Below are 12,723 nucleotides of genomic sequence, written 5' to 3'. Positions count from 1 at the left end.
TCCTAGCATCTATTCTCTGCTAGCCCTGCATAGCCTTGTCCTGCCTATGCACAAATAGGATTTATCAAGAACCCAAGAGAAATCCCTACACAAATTTCTGAATATTCTCCAGCTTCTTCCTCTCTGGTACTCTGTCCTTTGAAATCAGCTGTTTTAGCAACCACAAACTCCAATCTTTGATTTTCCTGCCCAGGGAGGCGACTGTTCTTTGCTTGGGCTCTACTTTACTGCTATATTTTGGAAAATGCCCCCTAAAAGAAAGCCTGAATGAATGTAGATCTCACCTCATATGTTTCCATTATCTCAAAGACAGCAGCCCCATGTAGTCCACTGTTTATGTAGTCCACTGAAAACGTTGTGTCATATGTATTTTCCAGTTTATAGTTGTTTACTACAGGAGATTAAATCTAATACCAAATAATTCATTGTGACTGGGGCCAAAAATGCCTGTAATCAGGTGTTCATATTTCAGATTAGTATTATAATATTGCTTATTTCTATAATTATTCTTTTCAAGAAATTTTAAACATTTGGATTTTGTTACTCTATTTAAAATATTTTTATTCTAACCTCTGTATTTATACTGTTTCAAAACTCACCTAATGATTTTTCTTTTTTAAATTTTTGAATAACTTATCCCTTAATCAAAAGAATCTTTCAATCAAAGAATGACTTTTAGTAAATATTTTTCATGCAGCTTACATAACTGGCATATTCTAAAGCTCTGACTGAATTAAAAATCTATCTGCTGCCTTAATATATGATCACAAGTGGCGGTTCTACTGGGTAATTCCTGTTTATGCTGCCTCATTTTTTAATGGCATGTGGTATTTTAAAAGGATGAAATAAGCCTACTTCATGTTCTTTTCCAAAAAACTGGATTTTATTTTTCACCTGATGGTCATGGGTTTTTTTTCGTTTCATTACTCTTGAAATTAAAAATTTCTTCTTCTATCATGCCTCATTATAGATGTATTACCATTAATATTACATGTAAAACAGTTATCTCTTTAGAGATAACTGGGAATTCTAGATCTATTTTAGTATGTATTAATGTTTGTGATCTATATATCTTGATCTTATTTGGAACATTTAAAATTTTTAAACTCTCCATTTATCAACTTTTGCTATTGTTTTGTTTTCTCTTTATTTTTTTTTAAAGATTTTATTTATTTATTTGAGAGAAGCAGACTCCCTGCTGAGCAGGGAGCCCAATATGGGGCTTGATCCCAGTACCCTGAGATCATGACCTGAGCTGAAGGCAGACGCTTAACCGACTGAGCCACCCAGGCACCCCTTGTTTTCTCTTTATATTTCCCTTTCTACCATAGTCTATGAAACTTTAAAAGTTTTTCTTCATCTCAGGGATTAAATTTTCTACTGTCAGTTCTGCTTCCTATAGATAATTTGTTTGTGATTGTATGTATTAAAATTCCTTGCATTCTTGTTCTCATAACTACTACCTTCCATTTCATGTTGTCTTTTATCCCAGATCATTTTATCTTATTGTCAGTTATTCATGCGTCTTAAAGGTCATACCTTCAAAACTTTCATTGAGACACTCAATAGGCTCAATAACTTATCTATGGGGCACCTGGGTGGCTCAGTCCATTTAGCAACCAACTCTTGATTTCAGCTCAAATCATGATCTCAGGGTTGTGAGATCAAGCCCCATGTGAAGCTCCAAACTGGGTGTGGAGGCTGCTTAAGATTCTCTCTCTCCCTCTCCCTCTCCCTCTGACCCTCCCCACCTCTCTTTCTCCCTCCCCCCCAAAAAGGGGGGGAAGATTATCTAAATATTCTTCTATTTCTTTTTTTTTAAGATTTTATTTATTTATTTGAGAGCGAGAGCACAAGCAGGGGGAAGGGGCAGCAGGAGAAGCAGACTCTCAGCTGAGCAGAGAGCCAGACAGAGGGCTCAATCCCAGGACCCTGGGATCATGACCTGAGCCCAAGGCAGACACTTAACCAACTGATCCACCCAGGTGCCCTGATATTCTTCTATTTCTTATCATAAATAATTTTTAGAAGTCTACCCTGCCTTTGAACCTTCAAGTTAACATCACCTTTTTTTTTTTTATTTTATTATGTTAGTCACCATACAATACATCATTAGTTTTTGATGTGGTGATCCACAATCCATTGTTTTTGTATAACACCCAGTGCTCCATGCTGTACATGCCCTCCTTAATACCCATCACCAGGCTAACCAATCCCCCCTCCCCCCTCTCCTCTAAAACCCTGTTTGTTTCTCAGAGTCCATAGTCTCTCATGGTTCATCTCTCCCTCCAATTCCCCCCCCATTTTTCCTTTCCTTCTTTTTTGATGTTGTAGAATATTTCATAAACCTAATTATTTTGTCTTTTTGGCCTATTTTTTTATATTCATGTTTGACTGAATTGGGACCTGTTCAAGTCTAGTGTTGCCAACGAACATGGTAAACTGTGTGTCTTCAAGTGTCTCTTCATTGGATGTTTGGAAAATTAGATGGTTTATTTCAAATCTAAAGTTAGAAACATAATAAGTACATCCCTAATCCAATTTATGGGGTATGGCAAGCATTTATCCCTTGTGGCTCTGCTGAAATATTCTCCTTTGCTATTAGACTGTCCATGTTAGATAATTAAATACAAACTAAATATCCCAGGATACAAGGATTAATGCACATCTTCCTCTCTCCTGGTGTGTCCTGGAAGCTGCAGTAGACGTAGGATTAGAGAAAGGAGGAAAATACAGGGACAGTGGTAAGATACTTCCTGTGTAGTATGGGGATAAACTGCCTGACTAGCACACTCCTTTCATACCCGAGCTAGAAAAAGACACAGAAAATGAGACAAAACCGTCTCATGCAAAGGGTCAGCATGCATAACCTCGGGAAGTATTTCTGAACTGAATCCAATCAGTTTTTTATTTCATAAACTCACCTCAAATGCTAACCTACACTACACTCTTCCCACTCATTTCCAAGGCTGTTGAAAAATTTGTACATCTCAAAAATATTTTAAAGGAAAATCTAGAGAAGACAGCACCTCACCATATGCATCAGAATTTCCACTGATCTCTTGTCATACACACTTCCTACCTGTTTTGCCTTTATGTTCAGGTATGTAATAAGAGGAATTAGGGAAGACTCATGAGAGAGACCCTTATTTGTGGAACTGACGTCCTGATTCTCAGTGATGGTGGACAACCTCAGGAAATGATAAATATTATAGCCTATGCAGGAATCACTCCCCTTATACAGAACCCTTTGCCCATCTGCAGTCAGCAATGAGGAACAAAGGAGTGCACAATTATAGACCTTTTTAAAGCTGAAAATCAAATGTCTTTTAAGAAACATTAACTTGCCTTTTAAAAAAGTCTTTCAGGGATTAACTTTAAGTCATCTCCTCCAAGAAATGTCCCCTTCTGAACTCCTCATGGACTTAGCTACAAGGTCACACTGTTTAACTGTAAAAAGAAAAACTGTGTAAAGCACTTGGTAGTAGTATTTTACTATGCTGGATTTGGAATATGATGAGACATTTTATCCTATATTTTTTTACAGAATTCTAAAATATGATCTTATTATTTTGTCAATTAAAATAGGGTGCCTGGATTGCTCAGTAGGTTAAGCATCACCCTTTGGCTCAGATCATGATCCCAGGATCCTGGGATGGAGCCCCAAGTCGGCATCATCAGCCTCCCTGCTCAGCAGGGAGCCTGCTTCTCCCTTTCCCTCTGCTGCTCCCCCCAGTTTGTGCTCTCTCCCCCTGTCAAATAAATAAAATATTTTTTAAAATAAATGAATAAAATAATTAAAATAAATGGATATATTCTTTGGAAAACTCTGGACACACATCTATCACATGGGGATAAAATAGTATCTGCCTCAGAGTGTTACTGTGGGGACTAAGTAAGACAAGATAAGTAATGAATGTAAAGATTTTATTTATTTATTCATTTATTTATTTATTTGACAGAGAGAGAGAGCACTAGCAGGGGGAGTAGCAGGCAGAGTGAGAAGCAGGCTTCCCGCTGAGCAGGGAGCCCAATGCGGGGCTTGATCCCAGGACCCTGAGATCATGACCTGAGCTGAAGGCAGATGCTTAAGCTGCTGAGCCACCCAGGGACCTCTAGATATGTAATGCACTTAAATAAACAAAATAAATTAATAAAAGCATTGACAAGAAATGCTAACTATAATCATTATTGTTATCACAAAAACCAAAAATTATTTTTGTATAATTCAGTGAATTACAAAGAAAAAAGCAAAGCAATGGATGTATGGGTTTTTTTTTTTACTTAATAATCATAATTTCTTTTTAACATTGGGGTTATATTCTCTCATTTCCTTCTGTAATCCACAAAATGCCAAGCATGATATTCAATCCAGAACAAAACTGCTTCTTCCTCTATAAACCACATATGATGGCAATTTCATTTCTGCCTCCCTAGACTACAAATTCTTAGAAAGTAGAGATTTTACCTAATTAATTTTCCATATAACTAAGCCCAGGACCATGCCATATTATCAACTCAATGAGCCAGTTCCTGAAGAGGACACTTGATCTACATAGTCACATCACTGGAAGAAAGCCGTCTACCCCTTGGGTGTATCTTCAGCTCTTACTTGTGAGTCCGTGGAGCTTTGCAATTTGTGGAGTTCGTGCACCCACCACACCCAGCTAATCAAATATTCACTAATATTGATTGAACACTTTCTAGGAGTCAGACAGTAGAGTAATCGCCTGAGAGACAACCCTAGGCCATGCCCATATCTTCAAGAATCTCACAGGCTAGAAGAGGGAAGAGACTGTTTAAACAAACAAACAAAAATCAGGGTGCCTGGGTGGCTCGTTGGTTAAGCATCTGCCTTTGGCTCAGGTCATGATCCCAGGGTCCTGGGATCAAGCCCCACGTCGGGCTCCCTGCTCGGCGGGGAGTCTGCTTCTCCCTCTCCTGCTCCCCCTGCTCATGGTTGCTCTCTCTCTCTCTGTCAAATAAATAAAATCTTTTTTTAAAAGGCTTATAAAAAAATCACAACTCAGTGTAACAATGCTTTAGATACCATGAATAAAATTTGGGAACCCCCAGCTGAACTGAGGGGAGTGTGGTTAGCCTGAAGCCCGGAGCTCACCATGGAATAGGACGCCCCACCCGCAGGTAGCAGCACACCATGCAGTGGCTGACATCTGGACGCCCGCGGCAGACCCCCTGGGTTTGGGTCTCAACCCTGCCGGTTATTAGCTGAGTGAGATTTGGCAAATCATTTGGCCCCTGGGGTCTTCATCTGTAAAATGAGAATTATAATAATTTGTATTTAAAGGAACTGTGGCTTTTAAATAAGTCCTGGTACCAAGCAAACCTTTAGTTCAGTGTTAACTCTTATCATCATCATTATTATTGGTTTATCTTTCCCCCAATGTCCTTCCCTGAAGTTTCCAGGCAAGTTACACTCTTCCTTGTATGCGCTTCCATCTCAGGCACATTCAGGGCTGCCAACGCTATGGGCATTTAGTAAAGGTTCTGATCAGAGCTCATGAAAATCCACACACACACACACCCCGCCCCGCCTGGTGTGAAACATGGGCACCCGCTGAGCAACCTAACGGTGGACAAGGAGCTCATTTCCTTGAAACGCCTCCAGACGATTAGAGGCAAAATATCTTGCTGATTAGAACATGAGTGTTTGGCCAAGGCAGGAATAGTTTTTGTTTAAAAATGACATGAAAACTAAAGTTCTTACACAAAAAGAATCCACATAACCCAAGAAGTACAAACAATCATTAATTTATAAAAATCATAATCAGTTGCGATCCTACTGCCCAGAACAAAAGCAATATGGCCTTTTGTATGAATGGTTCTGGACTCTCTTCTGTACCTGCACGTTCTGGTAAAAATACATCTTCTAGCCATCTTACTAACTCCAAACACATCTCCACTCAAACATCTCCTAGTTTGTTGCTCTATTGGCCAGAGTTCAGGATGACCATTGAGCCATATTTAACTAGCGGGCCAAGTTATTATGCCTTAAAGATCCCAAGCTCACTTCTTTCTATGACTTTGTGATGAGAGCACCAAGGACTACAAAGGTCGTGTGTGCGTGTGTGTGTGTGTATGTGTCCCAACTAAATAGATAAATTAAGCCAGAACAGGTTCTACAGACCTGCCATCTTTTATCCAGGAAAATCTCATTTAAAGATCTCTGGATTTAAGTATTTTCTCCTTGTTCTTCTATCGATCTTTTAACAAGGTGTTCCCAGGGTGGAGGAAATGCTTATCCAGTTATTAGGAAACAATACCATCTCCTGTTGCTCCTTGAGCAGCCCTTGCTTGGTTGGCAACTCTTGAGAAAGACACCCAATCAGCATGGCAGAAACCCGGCATTCCTGCATCCCTGACTAACATCACAGCAGCACCAAATTCTCACCTCTTACCTCTAAACAGTTTGCACAAATAAACTGCATAAAAATGAAGTTGTATCATACATATCACCTATTACCTATGTTAATGATCAATAACTCAATTTTATACTGATACATATTTAAACACACACCTACTTCCTCGTTTTTAATTTTTTACTAAATTGTTTTAATTATTTTGTCAGGTGAACACTACCATAATTTAAGGAGCCAATCCTCTACCATTGGAAATTTAAATTGTTAAATTGTTTCCAATCTTTGACTTTTAAAAACAATGTTTCAGTGAAAATCCCTGTTCATGTGCCTCTGTGATTGTGCCCAATTACGCCCACTGAATATATTCTTCCACTCACCATGGCAAATACACACAGTATCCTGCCATGCTTCCTACCAAAGCTTGACTTTCCCTGGTCTGTATCCGGGCAGCTAGAAGCAGCTCATAATCACTTCGCTTTAGATGAAACCACATGCAAATGGCCTGGGCAGCTTGGAGCTCCAAATTGAATTAATTGGTCCCTCAGGTAACTAATCTTGAATTTCTAATGGGCACTCTGGAGCAGAGAGAACTGCCGAGCTGAATTTAGTTATCAGAGTCAGGCCTGACAATATAAAGCACAATCAACAAGCAGAGAGGCAAAAACCTAATGGGGGCTAATTTAATACACCTGCTTCAGCTCCCACTGTCCAGGCGGCTGGGTTTGGGGCAGGCGGGAGGGGTAATAATTACTGGACCTCAGAATCACACTGGGCCTGGTTGGGAGGTCTTGGGGGATATTTTCGAAAGTTCTTCAGGATGTAGCTGTAGCCACACAGGAAAGGCATTCTCCTTTCCAAATCCATAGGACCTCCCTCCTAAGTGCAGATGACTCAGGGGGAGAATTTTACATACTAAAATCTCCTTTGAATGGGACACCATGGAACCAGGGCTTCCCAAATGAAAGAAACATTGTCAGAGATGCTGTGTTTGAAATAGAAAACTCATTTTATAATAATAATGATAATCATTACCATCATCCTTTAAAATAATGATCTTTTCAAACTCATACGAGAGAAAAGAACTCAAACAGGGCCGGGTGACTTCCACATACATAGCAAATTAGGGAATGCATGAGTAGAGTGGGCACCTGAGTGGAATTTCCAAGGATTTGGGCCACCACTGCATCCTCTACAACCCTTGGAATGATTCAAAATTTTAAAAATCTTACAGTTCCCACTGCTGTTCCTGCCTATGCATTATTACCTCTTCCCTTTTTTTTTTTTTTTTATTCCTTTTTATTTAAGGAACTACCTAGTCCTCCCTTGACAGGAAGGTCAATTATCCTCCCTCACCATAATCCAAGGCTGTCCCTTCAATCATGACCCAGGCTGTCCAACCAAAGTACCCCTCCTGGAAATAATGATTGGCCCAGGGTGGGCTCATGACTCAAGCATAGCCAATGATGATCCTCTATTGAACACTGATAGGGGCTGAGAGGGAATTTCTCTCCTTCGGAGACCATAAACCCATGGGCCATGTAAAGTATAGCTGCTAGAACGCATCTTAGCTATTTCATGGAAACAATCTTCCAAGATAATCAAGTTCCCTTTTTTAATTAAGAGACTGAGGTAAATTTATATGTCTTGCAACTAAGAAAATTATCATCCCCAAATCCTAGGATCATTTGATTTCTGCAAGAGGTCATCTGCCTCTAAAGAAAAGATGAATGTGAAACTGGAAATTCCATCATAATTCATTTATAAGTTGGATGTAAGATGGAAATTTGGCTCTGGTTTAATTTATGCATTCAGGATTACTTGTGTTAATGAATACATTTGATCTCATATTACATTTCTCCTTGGCACAGCACTGACCAAACTGAGAATAATCAAATGCTTCTTTCATTGTGTACTCATGCATTCATCCAAATTACTACAACTTTTTCCATCTTCCTCAAATTCATTTAACATATCTGCTTGGTCATATCATTTTTATTTAAAAAGAAATTCCAAGTGTTGCTCTTGTACTGAAATATTTTTTTAAATAATTGTGAAAGAGGAAAGAAGAGTTGTAGCTTTATGGGTACAGAGTTTCACTGCAAGATGAAAAGTTATGGAGATGTGTTTCCTAATAATACACTCAACACAAAGATGGTAAATTTTATGTTATGTGTTTTTGTCATGATAAAAATTATAATAGCGGGCGCCTGGGTGGCTCAGTCGTTAAGCGTCTGCCTTCGGCTCAGGTCATGATCCCGGGGTCCCGGGATCGAGCCCCGCGTCGGGCTCCCTGCTCAGCGGGAAGCCTGCTTCTCCCTCTGACCCTCTTCCCTCTCGTGCTCTCTGCCTCTCATTCTCTCTCTCTCTCAAATAAATAAATAAAATCTTTAAAAAAAAATTATAATAGCATAAGATACTAAAATGTGTTTTAATACTTTATAGTGTTGTGGGCTGCATTCATCTGAGGAAGAAAGATGCCTTCGTGGAGAAACTTACTGAAAAGTGCTTTGGGAGGGGAGCTAAACCCCCAGGATCCTAGTGTTGGCAGGGCACCAACGCTTCCCAAAATGAAAACAGTTATTTTGTGTAATAGAAGACAAAGGAGTTGGAGCTCCTAGAAGAAACCCAGGACAGAAGGACAAAAAACAATAAAATGGCCAGATGTTGTTGAGAGTGTGATGTGACCCTTCCCCATGACCACATGAAACACAGGTGCTGGTAAATTCTTTGGGGAGGAATTCACTAAAGGCATTTCGTTACATTTCATTACACATCTGGATCAGTGCTCCCGCTTGGAGGAGCACTTAGAGGAGCTGCTGAAAAGCAAGGTTGAAAAAGTCCCAACTGGTGTCCGAATTAAAAAGGTTTACAAGGCACTTTCCTATTCATAATCTGATTAGTGTCCACAGTAACTTATAAAAATAGTATTAGCATTAGTTCCATTTTACAGGCAATGAAACTAAGGCTCAGGGAAGCTAGGCATGTTGTTCCAAGTCATGCAATCAGTAAGGGATGAGCACGGTCCTGATTGAAGATCCCATCTTCTTGCGTACATTTCCCCAGCGTCCTCCACCAACACTGTGCAAGCCCACATACATACTCTCTTCAAAGCTCGAATCATGAACCGACACCTAATCTCCACTGTGCAAAATTTGGAGATCAGCACCGAGATTATCTGAGACGGGGCTCTTTCGGTGCAGGGACCACGATTCTATTCATCGTGAAATCCCCAATGCTAGGCTCTTTGGAGATGACAAGGAAGGATTTAGAATATGACAAACTTAGCTGACAAGGCAGCAGCAAGGTTTGAGAGGACTGACTCCAATTTTGAAAGAAGTTCTATGGTGAGAAAATGCTATCCAATAGCATTACGTGCTACACAGCAATCATTCATGAAAGGGAGTCAATCCATGGAGCAAACTTCATTGTTGTCTTATTTTGAGAAAATCCCACAGCCACCCTAGCCTTCGGCAACAGCCACTCTAATCAGAGGGCCATCAGCGCCAAGGCAGGACCCTCCATCAGCAAGAAGATTGTGTCAGCAAGAAGATTGTGACTCACTGAAAGCTCAGGTCCTGGTTAGGATTTTTTTTTTAGCAATAAAGTATTTTTATTTTTTTTAAAGATTTTATTTATTCATTTGACAGAGAAAGAGCACAAGCAGGGGGAGCAGGAGAGGGAGAAGCAGACTCCCCGCTGAAACAGGAGCCCAATGTGGGGCTCGATCCCAGGACCCCGAGATCATGACCCGAGCCAAAGGCAGATGCTTCACCGACTGAGCCACCCAGGCGCCCCACAATAAAGTACTTTTAAATTCAGGCATGTACACTGTTGTGTGTGTGTGTTTGTTTTTTTAGACAATGTTATTGACACGTACTAGACTACAGTACAGTGTAAACATAACTTTTACCAGCACATTCATTTGGCTCACTTTGTTGCAGCATCTGCCCTACCACAGTGGTCTGGAACTAAACCCCAACCGTCTCCCAGGTATGTCTACATTACGTCTACTTCCCCTTCAACATACTAAATATCCTTAAATCCCTCATGATTGTGACACCAAAAAGAGGGGATTCATGTGAAGTACAATCCTCAGAACTAGACCACTAAAAACTGAGGTGTCTCGGTCACCTTCCTTATTATTCCTTCCAGCTTACCCTTCAAAACCTTGAAAGGCATTGTCATTTGAAGAGAAAAAAATTCAAATACTCATTTTATTCTTTTTTTTTTAAAGATTTATTTATTTATTTGAGAGAGCGAGAATGAGAGAGAGAGAGTACATGAGAGGGGGGAGGGTTAGAGGGAGAAGCAGGCTCCTTGCTGAGGAGGGAGCCCGATGCGGGACTCGATCCAGGGACTCCAGGATCATGACCTGAGCCGAAGGCAGTCGCTTAACCAACTGAGCCACCCAGGCGCCCCTCATTTTATTCTTTTTTATATACTTAGCCATTCAAATGAAAAACTTTGAGAACTTGGTCTCCTTTGAAAACTTTGGCATTGGTAATTCACTGCCTCTAAACCCTTCAAGGCACTTGGCTTCTGACATGTGTGGGCAGTGGTTGCCTTTGTAATCTCTTACTTGGGTTATGAGAGAGGTAGCTTTTGTTCTCCATTATGCCAATGGTCAGAAATAGTCACAAGAATCTAGACAAGGAAAAGTAGAAGAGCTGACACGTGTCTCGAGGTACAATGACAGAAAGGAATCCAGTTCCTGAGTTTGCCCCCATTCCCCTCGACCAATAACTTTACCTCACTCAAGCCCTGTTTACTTCACAGTAAAAAACAAAGGGTAGAATTGTGTCCTGAAACCCTCTAAGATTCCAAGGTGGTGCCTCAAAGGATGAAGATGGTGACCTAAGCCAGAGACAATACGGTCCCCCTCCATTCAGCTCCAACCAGAACAACTTCACCTTGACCTATTTTATTATTAAGCAGACTTTGGGAAAGATTTAATGTAACAACAACAAAGATTCCATGACTAAAAAATACTTGAAAACCACCGACCTACCCATCCCTTATAATTCGACATTCCTAGCCTCTAAGATTCCAAGGTGGTGCCTCAAAGGATGAAGATGGTGACCTAAGCCAGAGACGATACGGTCCCCCTCCATTCAGCTCCAACCAGAACAACTTCACCTTGACCTATTTTATTATTAAGCAGACTTTGGGAAAGATTTAATGTAACAACAACAACAAAGATTCCATGACTAAAAAATACTTGAAAACCACCGACCTACCCATCCCTTATAATTCGACATTCCTAGCCTCCGATCTCACTCTGAAAATCACTGTTTTCCCACTGTACTATCCCTAACTGTGAGGAGTGTGCCTAGCGCTGCATGTTTATAATGCTGGTGTGGTCCTTCCTAGCAGGGGCATTTCAATTTCATAGCGTCTGAAAGAAAAAGTTGTAAGTACTTTGCCAAATGCTTTCACATTCACGACTTCATTTAATTGACACGTATTTACTGACCTTCATCAATTTGCTGCCTCTAAGCTAGCTGTTAATAGGTGGTACAAAAAGAATGTGAGGCAGCAATAGAGCACAGGTAGTTCTATATAAATTTCAAGTCATGTCGTTAGCTGAAGCTCTGGGATAAGAGACGTGTGCTTGCCGATGCCGACCCAACCACTGATGAATGTAAATGTGGGCCGTTTCTTTAACCTTCAGCTCCAGGCTTTTCCCCTGCAAGATGGAGAGAATGTCTACCTCACGGGATGGCTCTTCAGGGTAATAAAAATATTTAACATATCTTTGAGGGCTGACACTGCCGAGTACTCTACGTCTTTGACACCCGTAATTGAATTTAATCCTCATGACAACCAAGTAGGTTATTATTAGCTCCAAGCCGCAGAGAGAATAATCCCTAACACACAGAGAAGCTCGTCCAAGGCCACACAGCTGGTAAGCCAAGGAGGTTGTCTTTGAGCTCAGAGTGGGACAGCAGGGTCCACCACCAGCAGCCCTGCACTGCGAGCTGTGGCAGGGGGCAGGCATCTAACACCCCGCCTAGAGCCGAGGAGGCGCTCACCCATGACTGCCATCTCTCTGAGGATGCTTGCGTTCTCGTTCCTGTGCGCGTGGAGATGTGGGGTAATAACAACACAGTGTACTGGAAGCCACAAATAAGGGCTTAAGCTCACACACATACTATCCACTGTCTAACAAAATTTAAAAGGCAAAGAAAAAAAAAAAAGGTGTCTATCAGTGGGAGATACCCGTTAAAGAAGCGGACTTCTAGCTGGACCCTGCAGAAAGGTAGGTGTGAAGGGACGGAGGAGGCATGACAGCATTTCAGAAAAGCAGAGGATACAGCCGAAGCAACTTCTTCCTAGAAACATC

The sequence above is a fragment of the Leptonychotes weddellii genome, chromosome 11, assembly GCF_054177405.1.
Source record: "Leptonychotes weddellii isolate Sample4059 chromosome 11, ASM5417740v2, whole genome shotgun sequence".
Lineage (NCBI taxonomy): Eukaryota > Metazoa > Chordata > Mammalia > Carnivora > Phocidae > Leptonychotes > Leptonychotes weddellii.
The sequence above is the reverse complement of the archived record's forward strand: the minus strand, read 5'-3'. Positions refer to the sequence as shown.